This window comes from Ambystoma mexicanum, chromosome 8, assembly GCF_040938575.1.
Source record: "Ambystoma mexicanum isolate Mex_15411 chromosome 8, UKY_AmexF1_1, whole genome shotgun sequence".
Lineage (NCBI taxonomy): Eukaryota > Metazoa > Chordata > Amphibia > Caudata > Ambystomatidae > Ambystoma > Ambystoma mexicanum.
Window position 1 is genome coordinate 131,960,990 of NC_090929.1, and position 10,018 is coordinate 131,971,007.

A 10,018-nucleotide genomic window follows, 5' to 3' on the forward strand; every position below is an offset into this window, starting at 1 on the left:
CAAATTAGAGGAGAGTTTAACGCCTTCTATAGACCCATCTGAAGGGTGTCCCCTTAGAAGATCTGGGGGAGAATAACTCTCCTCTCCTTTTATTGATCAGGAGCTAGAAACAAAGTATAGAGGAGCAGGTAGATGCTATCCTAAACCCACCAAACAATACCTAAGGCACAGGTGGGCCCCACAGGCTTTTTGAATCTGAGGGGGCTCTTCATCATAATTAGCGCCATCTGGCCGCATTTCGATATAAGTGGCAACTATTAAAAATATATAGCGCACTGAAGATCTCACTGGCCTTTTCAATATGACCGCCACAGGGATCAGCACTGGTCATGACCTCCAGTGCAGGCAGCTCCTGCTTTGATTGTCTTATGGCTCCTCATATGCTGGCAGGCTTCAGCCGCGCCATTCACCTTGATATTCTTGCTCTCACTGAGACCTGGTTTAGGGACAAATCAGTCACAAGTTTTGACACACTTCTCCCTGAAGGCTCCAAGAGCCTCACTGAGCCCAGGCTTAAAAGACCAGGAGGGGAACTTGCCCTGATCTTTGCAGAGAGGATCCCTGTTTCTACCATTCCCATTCAGGCCTATTCCTCTTTCGAATGCCTGGTCTGCAGGCTCTCTCTCCTCTTACTCTGGCCACCTTTTATCGGCTGCTGGGCCAGTCCATCCTCTTCCTCTCGGAATGGGCTGACCTAGCATCTTCTCTCCTTTCATTCCCCCTCCCGCCCCCCCAATCTCCTCCTGCTGGGGGATGTCAACATCCATCTCGACTCTCCTGCCTCTTTAGGAGCTTTCCGCAACCTATGCGACTAGCGCTCTCTCTCTCCATTCTACCATCTGGTCCGACGCACATGGCTGGCCACACCTTGGATACTCTCATCTCCACAGACATCCCACCCTCTATACCTCTCACTACTTCGCTCTCATGGACTGATCACTCTCTTCTCCACTCACTTGAAGCTTTCTTCTCTTTTAGCACTGGAACACCCTGCACTGCCACCTACCTTCAAGGTCATCCGACCCATGAAAAAAGTGTCAGTGGCTGCCTTTGCCTCCACCTACTCTTGCGGCTGACTCCCACCCTGACACAGACCTTTCTAACTTTTACCTTTCCATCTCCAATACTCTCGACATCCTTGCCTCTGTCATGATGGTCTAACTGAAGCCTCCCAAAAAGTGCAACTCTTGGTACAACTCTGATTTAGCTGACCTTAATCGCAAGTGGAGGGCACCGGAATGGAAATGGGGATCTTCAGATGCACCCTCTGATGAAATAGCCTGTTGATTTATGCAAAGGCAATATAGACTCTGCATCCGGGTCAAGAAAAGGCTCCATGTTCAAGCCTGCATCTCTGCATGTAAGGAGCTGGCCAACCCTACTGCAGCCTTCATCCTCTTTTGCACCCACACAGGCCCTCTGCGGGGCTCTGGCTGCACACTTCACCGCCAAAACGCAGGACAGCCTGTCCTCTCCTCCCCACCCACTCATGCACCATCATCTCCTGGGCCCCCTTTGGCTGCCCCCACCTCATCCCTTCCCCTTCTCCTCCCTCTCCCCTGTCACACCTGGAGAGATTTCTAGACCAGTCTGGTCTATGAAAGTCTCTTCCAAACAGGTGGACCCTTGCCCCTCCGAAACCATCAAGGACAACGTTCACTCTCTAGCTCAAGCCTTGACAGACCTCTGCAGCCTCTTCTTTGACACTGGAGTTTCCCCCACTTCTCTCAAGCATTCTCTTGTGCACCCTCTACACAAAAAACCCTGTGCTGACCCTTCTATTCTGGCAATCTATCGCCCGTTCTCCATCACTCCTTTCCTGGGCAAACTCCTGGAGAAGTTAGCTATCAGTTTACCATCCACACCAAATCTGTTGGTTGTCTCCATGACCAACAGTCTGGCTTTAGAGCATCCAGAGGCATGGAAGCTGCTCTTCTGAACACCCAGGAAGACCTGCTCGCAAACTGTGACTCTTAACTCTCCCTCTGTCCTCATTCTCCTTGACCTCTCCTCTGCTTTTGATATAGTAAACCACAACATCCCCATATCCGCGATACCCTGGGCATCACCGATCAGGCCCTGGCATGCCTTGCGTCCTTTCTCTCTCTGACTGGTGTTCCCATGTGGAAATTGGGTCCTTTCTCTCTGCTATCACTCTCTACTTGTGGTGTCCCCCAGGGATCTAATCTATCCCCCTGGTTTTTCAATGTCTACATGGCCCCTTTGGCCCACGTGATCTCTGCCTTCACCTCCAACTTTCAGTGTTATGCTCTGCCTCTTCTTCCTCCTTGTTCATTCCAGACGGCCTGTCCGCAAGTGCTGCTAATGATCTCTGCCTTAATGCCAGCAAGACAGAGATCGTCCTCATTGGGACACCTGCTCCCACTTCTCCCCTCTCACTCTTGCCGACCTCCCTTGGTCCTGCGAACCCACCGGTGATGCACAAAATATCTGGGGGTCATACTCTCTCCTTCTCTTCTCACATCTCGGACACATCCAAAATAACTCACTACCAGCTGCACCCAGAGGATCACTGTCTCCAGAGCCATGGTTCTCTCCAGACTGGACTACTGCAATAGTCTCTGTCTCATTCTTCCTACTTCTTCTCTTCAACCTATCCAGAACAGAACTGTGAAAGTTATCCTTGACCTCAAGTCCAGGGGCTGCATCACTCTGGTGCTGAAATCACTAGACTGTCTCCCCATGGCTGCAAGGATCAGAGTAAAGTCACTCTGCCTAATACACAAAGCTCTCTGGGGCCGGGCCCCTCACTATCTACAGCGCTGACTTCCCAAATACTCTCCTCCTACACCGCTCGGCCCCCTCTGACTATCTGCGCGTGAGCTGTTTTTCCAAACAGATTTGGGGGGGGGGAGGTCGTTCCTGATCCTCGGCAGGTGCTTCCCTCTGGAACAGCCTGCCTGCCGCTCTGTCTTGAGCCGGACCTCCTTGAGTTATGGAAACTCATCAAGGCTCCTTTTCTCTTTCCCTTTCCCCTGCTAACCTCTCTCCTTGATTATTTCCATCCTTTCTCTTTCTCCACCTGCTCAGCTCGCTGACTGATCGCCTTGTATACCTTCAGAGCCCTGCAGGTCCCAGGCTTCCTCGCCAGTCCTGCACTTGACTCTGGGCCTCTGTACTTTGCTTGGCACTACTGCATTTGCTCCACGAGAGGGGCAACCACTCTGCACTTAACCCTGGCCCGTGTTCGACTGGCCGCACTCCTCCCTTCCCCCCCCTCCCTTGTACCTCCTGTCTCTGCGCACTTGCATGACCTTGTATGTACTGGCCTAGCAAGTCTGCCTGTTTGGGCACCCCTTTGTCTCCCCTCCCTAGCTTGGTGCCTGAAATACTCATGCATAGGCGCATTGGATGACCAACCACCAAGTAGTCGCTAGGCCTAGTACTGTAGTTTATTTTACTGTACGTTCCCCTCCCCCTCTCCCTCCTTCCCCTTCTCCACTTCCCCCTTCGCCCCTCACTCTGTCGTGCATTTAAATTAATAAATATACATCTGGCCTAGTATGCAAGTTATTGTTAGGTCATTCAGAATCTTTAAGGCCTAAGAATGACTGTAATCCCTTATTCCCTTCCCACCTTGAAGTTCTTTGAAGCACTTCACTTGTTCATGAGTGCTTTACAAATGTACAATTTCTGCCCCCTCAGCACAGTCAAATTGGAACAGTCAGAGAAAAGCCATAAATGGGCCCCCCTTTCCCCCTGCATCGTTCTATACGGCATTGAGTGTATGAGGGATGTTATGCACTCAGACAGCCATACAGAATGTACCCTTGCACTGAAGGTGTGGAAGGATGTCACATGGAAGAATGCTACATTGAAAGATATATTGCGTGCAAAATGTCAGAATGCATCACTGAATATTATAATAGGATTTTAAAATAAACTCTGATGAAGACAAAGTTATGTCAAGAAGAGGATATATGAACCTCGGCTGAAATTATATGAAAATACTTGAAAGTAACAATATAACTGAACTGTTAAGAGTAAGATGTCGCTAAAGTAATCATGAATCTAAAGAAGATGAAATAGCGCAAGGTAGAAAGAAAATGTAAGGGACCTTGATATAGAGGAATATATAAAAAGGAAAGGCAAGCCATAGTAGGAAATAGACTCTGGTTCACGTTGTACTTAAACAAGCTACCTCAGACAGTTTGCGGCTGTAGGATCAAAAGATACAGAAAAACAGCTTTGTGTACAGAGCTGACAATGAGTAAAGGTTGGCCCTGAGTTAACGGCCCAGAGTTGCGGGAGGATAGCTCAGGGGCAACGCGCTTGTCTTGGAAGCAAGACTGGTTCAATCCCTGGGTCCGCGCTAAGAAACCTGTGTATTAAGCGCGTTATAAATAACCAATTACAGCAATGCTATTTTCAAAGGATAAGCACAGAGTACATGGGTGGGGGCCGGTGGGGGCGGGATAGCTCTAGGGCAAAGCGATCATGTGCTCAGAAACCACTCCTGGTATTAAGCGTGTTCTAAATGAACAATTTATAAATTAGCTCTGAATGTGGGACATTCTTCATAGATGGAAGAAAACAAAAACATCTGTCGGAGCCAAACTGTTGGTCAATTAAAAGTGTGCCTAGTTCATATGAGATAGCGTGAGCAAGTCTCTAGAAGCCAGGAGGACCAACAGTACCCTGCATAATTATATCAAATAGCAGTAAATGGAAGGATGAAATGGACAAATTTGTGGTCTCTTCACGTTTGACTCAGAAGTCGAAAACAAAGGATATTCATTGGAGCCTTAAGCTAAGATAGTGGTATGCTCACACTCCCTTGAATGTTCCAGAACTGTGAGCAGGCACAAGGTCTACTAAAAACAGAATGCTTTGGCTTGTGGCCTACCGATGAGAGATTAACTAATTGGGAAAATATGGAGTAGTCTGACTGGATTCAAACACCTCAGTTTTGTTTCACGTACTTGTGGCTAGAGAGCCAAATGTCCACAGTTGGGATAGTATGCCAACCAATCAGTGGGGTTGGGGGATAACCTACCATACACTGTTGCGGAAACCAATCCAGGGTTATGTCCAATATAATTGGTACTATACGTATTTAGAGGTAGTTCAAGGTGTGTCCTACACATGAGCGGTAGCCAATGATACACTAATCCTTATGTTCTAGAAGTAGATATGTTCCCTTCACCAATCCCTTCCGTTGATAGGTTTTGCATTTTGCCATGTAGAATGACGTCCTACATGACTCGTATTGAGGAATAAGACCTCTATGCAATCAAGTTTGTTCGTAAGTGTGCCGATGTCTGCCAGTTGACCCTGCCTTATTCAACTGATAATAAACTAGTACTTTGCCATATTCTTTGAGTCTGTCAAATATTTAGTCTGAGATCATTATTATATTTCCATCTAGCACAAAAGACGCTTCAAGGTGCTAGAGCATAAAAGCTCCTATCTCTGGTCTGGTGCCAGGCCTTCAGTCGGTTGGTGTGAAAGACCCTAGGGGCCTCTTTGGGGTTGCCCAAGTCCACCAAATAATTGACCTCTCCAAGCTTGGCTACAATCTTGAAGGGACCTGTCCTTTTGCCCTCTAATGCCCTTTATCTTACTGGAATCATGATAAGAACCTGTTGTCTGGAGTAAACTCCACCATGTTGGCTTTCTGGTCATGCCAATGTTTGACCAGAGCATGACCAGCTCTCAAGTTCTCAGAAGCCTCCATCACAATGTGTCGTACTCTGTCTGAGGCCTAGCACATAGCCAGTAAGGATTACTGGCTTTAAGGTTGGAACACTCTCTCCAGACCTCCTTTAATCAGGGGCAAAGGACCTCTGAGTGGATGACCGTAGAAGAGGTCAAATGGGCTAAAGCCCACTCCAGCTTGAGGCACCTCTCTGTAGGTAAAGAGCAATGGCAAAATGGTTCACCCCACTATTAAGCACCATGAAAAAGGAAAACAAAAAGATGGAACTGGAATGGAGGAAAGAATACAACCCAGACAAAAAAACCACTGTTCCAAAAACAAATCCATGCATACAGGAAGGAAATTCAAAAGGCAAAGAGAAGGCATTATGATGAGGGAATCACCAATGCCACCACAAACAAAAAGAAATGTTTAACATCATTAAAGAGATGAGAAACCCAACAGGCTGCGATAATACCCCAACCCCCTCAGAGAAACTTTGCAATGACCTGGCAGACCACTTATAAAAAAATCAATGACATCCGACAAACCATACAAGAACAATCAACCAACCACGAGATACAACCAAAAGAAACCAACACAGAACCTCAGCACAAACTCAAAAACTTTCCGGAAATTTCAGCAGAGGCATTCGCAATGCTGGTAAAATGCAGCAAGAAAACTGGATCACTGCCCCGCCCCCCCCCGGACATCTACAAATCAATCCTCGCACAAGGAATGCCAGCAGAATACTAGAGAAACCTTTGTATCACTAGTAACGGGGACCGTACCGAGGATCTTCAAATCGGCATGTATCAAGCCACTTCTAAAAAACACAAGTGGCGATGTAGTATACCTCTCCAACTACAGACTGATCTCAAACATACACTACCTGGCAAAACTCCTGGATACCTACGTATATAAACTTACCCAAGAATAGGTAGAAAAGCACCACCTGCTAGACCAAGCTCTAGTCTGTTTCAGACCAGCAAGAGGAACGGAAACAGCACTACTATCCATCTGGGATGACCTAAAAACTAACGCAGACTCGAACACAACCTCAGCCCTTATTCTGCTCGACCTCTCTGCAGCCTTTGACACAGTTAGCCATGACACCCTCACCAAAAGGCTAGAAGAAATACGCATAACAGACATGGCACTACTCTGGACTAAATCATTCCTAGCAGACCGAACACAAACGTATGGATTAAACCCTTCAAATCCACTCCACGAGTTAACGACTGTGGAGTGCCACAAGGATCTTCACTGTCTCGAATATATTTCAACATCTACCAGACTGCGGTCATCAAAATCTTCAAAAAATACATTACTTGCTACAACTACGCAGATGACACTCAAATCATCTACCAAATCAAAGATTCCAAAGCAGATCACTTAGCTCTAATCGACTGTCTGAAAGAAATCTTCAACTGGATGAATGCCAACAACCTGAAAATCAACCCAGGAAAGACAGAAATCATGATCATATCCAAAGACCAAGAGAATGAAACCGCCATCCCATGGCCAACGGAATTAGGAACCGCACCACCACCATCGAAGGTAGTAAAAAATCTGAGAGTCCTGATGGACAATAGCCTAACCTTAGAACCACAAATAAATGCAACAGTGAAGAAATGCTTTTTCCTCCTTCACACGGCAAGAAGAATCCTACCTTTCCTCTCCTTCACACACAAAACGCTCACTATCTTCACCCTCATCATGTCAAGAATCGACTATGCAAACCGCTTCTACCTCGGAATACCAGAATACCTCTTGAAGAAACTACAAAAGATCCAAAATGCTGCAGCCAGACTACTGTGTGGGAGCGAGGGGCCAATGGACCCCTCTCTGCCATCACTTCTCAGTACAAAACTCGGACCAAGTGCCTCTAGTGGTGGGTACGCCCCCTCGCCCTTACGCGATGTTAACTTTGGGTTACATTCGCGTTGATGGGACCACCGAGCAGGACACAGGGCATACATTTTTGTACCCCCCTTTCGACTCCGTCTTGATGACCAGGCCTCACTGCGATAGTACAAAATGCCTCTCTCCCTTTTCCCCGCCACAGCAGCTCGGAGCACATGGCCCCCACCCTCGTTCCCACTCCAACTGGAAAACTCTGCAGCTCCATTCTCACGCTGAAGCCGGAGCTGCTTGCAACTAATAATAAATGTAACCCATCTCTTTTCCTCTGAGATCACTGTCCTGCTTGTGAACCAACATGAGCCAAGCACATAGCTCGTCCATCTCCACAAAAGTGTCCTTGCCCTCTTACCCTCGCCAGTTGAAACTTATTGCCATTCTAATCCTCTGTCCTTGCAAGGCATTCCTTTCATGTGCCATACTGCTGAACATGCTATGAAGCCCACCCAACAGACCCTCAACTAATATTAGACCCCTGCTGCAGTATATCGTGCCCAATACTAACAAATGCCACATACATGAGATTCTTGTGAGACTAACCCTACAGTTCAATGACAGTATTATAGTGGTCAAGACCCGTAAACCTGTGACCTGTATAACCCAAATGTTATAGATGATATAAACCCTTGAGTGATTTGTACAATGACATGATGCACTACTGAGGGTCTTTTGATCAACCATTATTTAGTGCATGCAATGTTTAGAATGTATTTTCTTAGCTTAGGTAGTGACCACTGTGTTTCACAGCGACCTGACCTTCACCCATCCGGAGCACAGATGTCTGACGTCAATCCTCCCGCCAACCAAGCAACCAACCCAGAGGAAGAGATGATGCCCACACCTAAGACACCACCCCGGCTGACCAATCCAGGTCCAACGTAGCATCATATGTTAAATATGTCAATGTCCTATATAAATGTGTTGTAACCTTGATGTGGTCAGAGCGCTCTCAGAGATCTAGATAAACTTTTCCTTGAACTCTAGCAGCCTGCTCTTTAGTGCCTTATTCCCTGTCCAGGGAGTGCCTGTTTTATTCATTTTTACACGTACAAGTCGGGGAGGGCACAAACACTACTCCTCAAGCTATCCAGAAGAGACCACATCACTCCTGCCCTGAAAACACTACTCTGGCTCCCAGTAAAACATTGCATCACCTTCAAAACCATGTGCATAACGCACAGGGCTATCAGTGAACAAGGAGCAGAATTCCTACAAAAGAAAATAACAATCTACAAACCAAAGAGGCCCCTGCGGTCCAGCAATGAAATCCGTCTGGAACCAAAACCATACCTTAAGAAAAAACTTCGAGGCACCTCCTTCTACCACTTAGCCGCACAAACCTGGAACAAAAGAGATCAGAAACACTGAAGATCACCACAAATTCGGGAAATTACTAAAAACCTGGCTCTTCAAGACCACAGACTCAACCTGAAAATGAAAACAACAGGTAAAAAGGATGACGGAACTGGAAAGGACACTAACTTCCCTAGAAACGACAGGGACGCTCCCACAATGCTGGACAGGTGACACAGGATAGACAAACACAGGTGACACCCATTGAGACAGTCAAGGATCCCAGCTAATCCCCTCTTCACTCCACCTCAGTTACTACCATGTACCAAAATATCAGAGACACTGGCAATCTCCACACTAGCTGATTGGTGGGCATTGGCAGGTGCACTGGCTACAAGTGCAGGTAAGGAGGACAGGAGAGGTTATGATGGAGGCTGGTTGAGGTGGGGGCCAGATGTGAAAGGGAGCTTAGTGCAAGATGGGCCCAGATCAGGACAGAGGAGCATCAGGAGAGACTTCTAAAGATACCAATTAACCAATGCTACTAACAATTTCCACCTCTGCACACACCTCTCTAACTCCAAACCAAACACAACCACAAACCTACAGCACAACAAACTGCACAAACTTCACTACACTGCAACAACAAAACAAAAACACACATAGACCTCCACAACAGTACACAACGACTACCGGCTACGAACACCCCAGGCCCAGCCAACGGACCCACCGGGCTGTGGCCGCAGCACATCACTGCTCTCTTGCACTTTTCCTACTTCCACTAACTCACCCTCCCTTCCTTTTCCAGACCCACCAAGGGACCACTCCGGTGCAAATGTCCTTTAACATTAAACAGAAGGCATGGCAGTAGAAGGTCCCCCTTTTTTCTAAGGGTTTCCTCGAAAGCACCAATCATGCTCTTAATAGTTCTATTAAACCTCTCTACCAACCCATTGGTTTGAGGGTGGTAGGATGTAGAGAATGTGTAGGTGACCCCACAGGTTTCCCACATGGCCTGCATGTAGTGGGACATATAATTTGACCCCCTGTCGGATACTACCTCCTTAGGAATTCCTACTCTGGTAAAAATACCAGGTAGGGCCTTGGACACTGCCTGAGCAGTATCAGTTCTCATTTGTATGG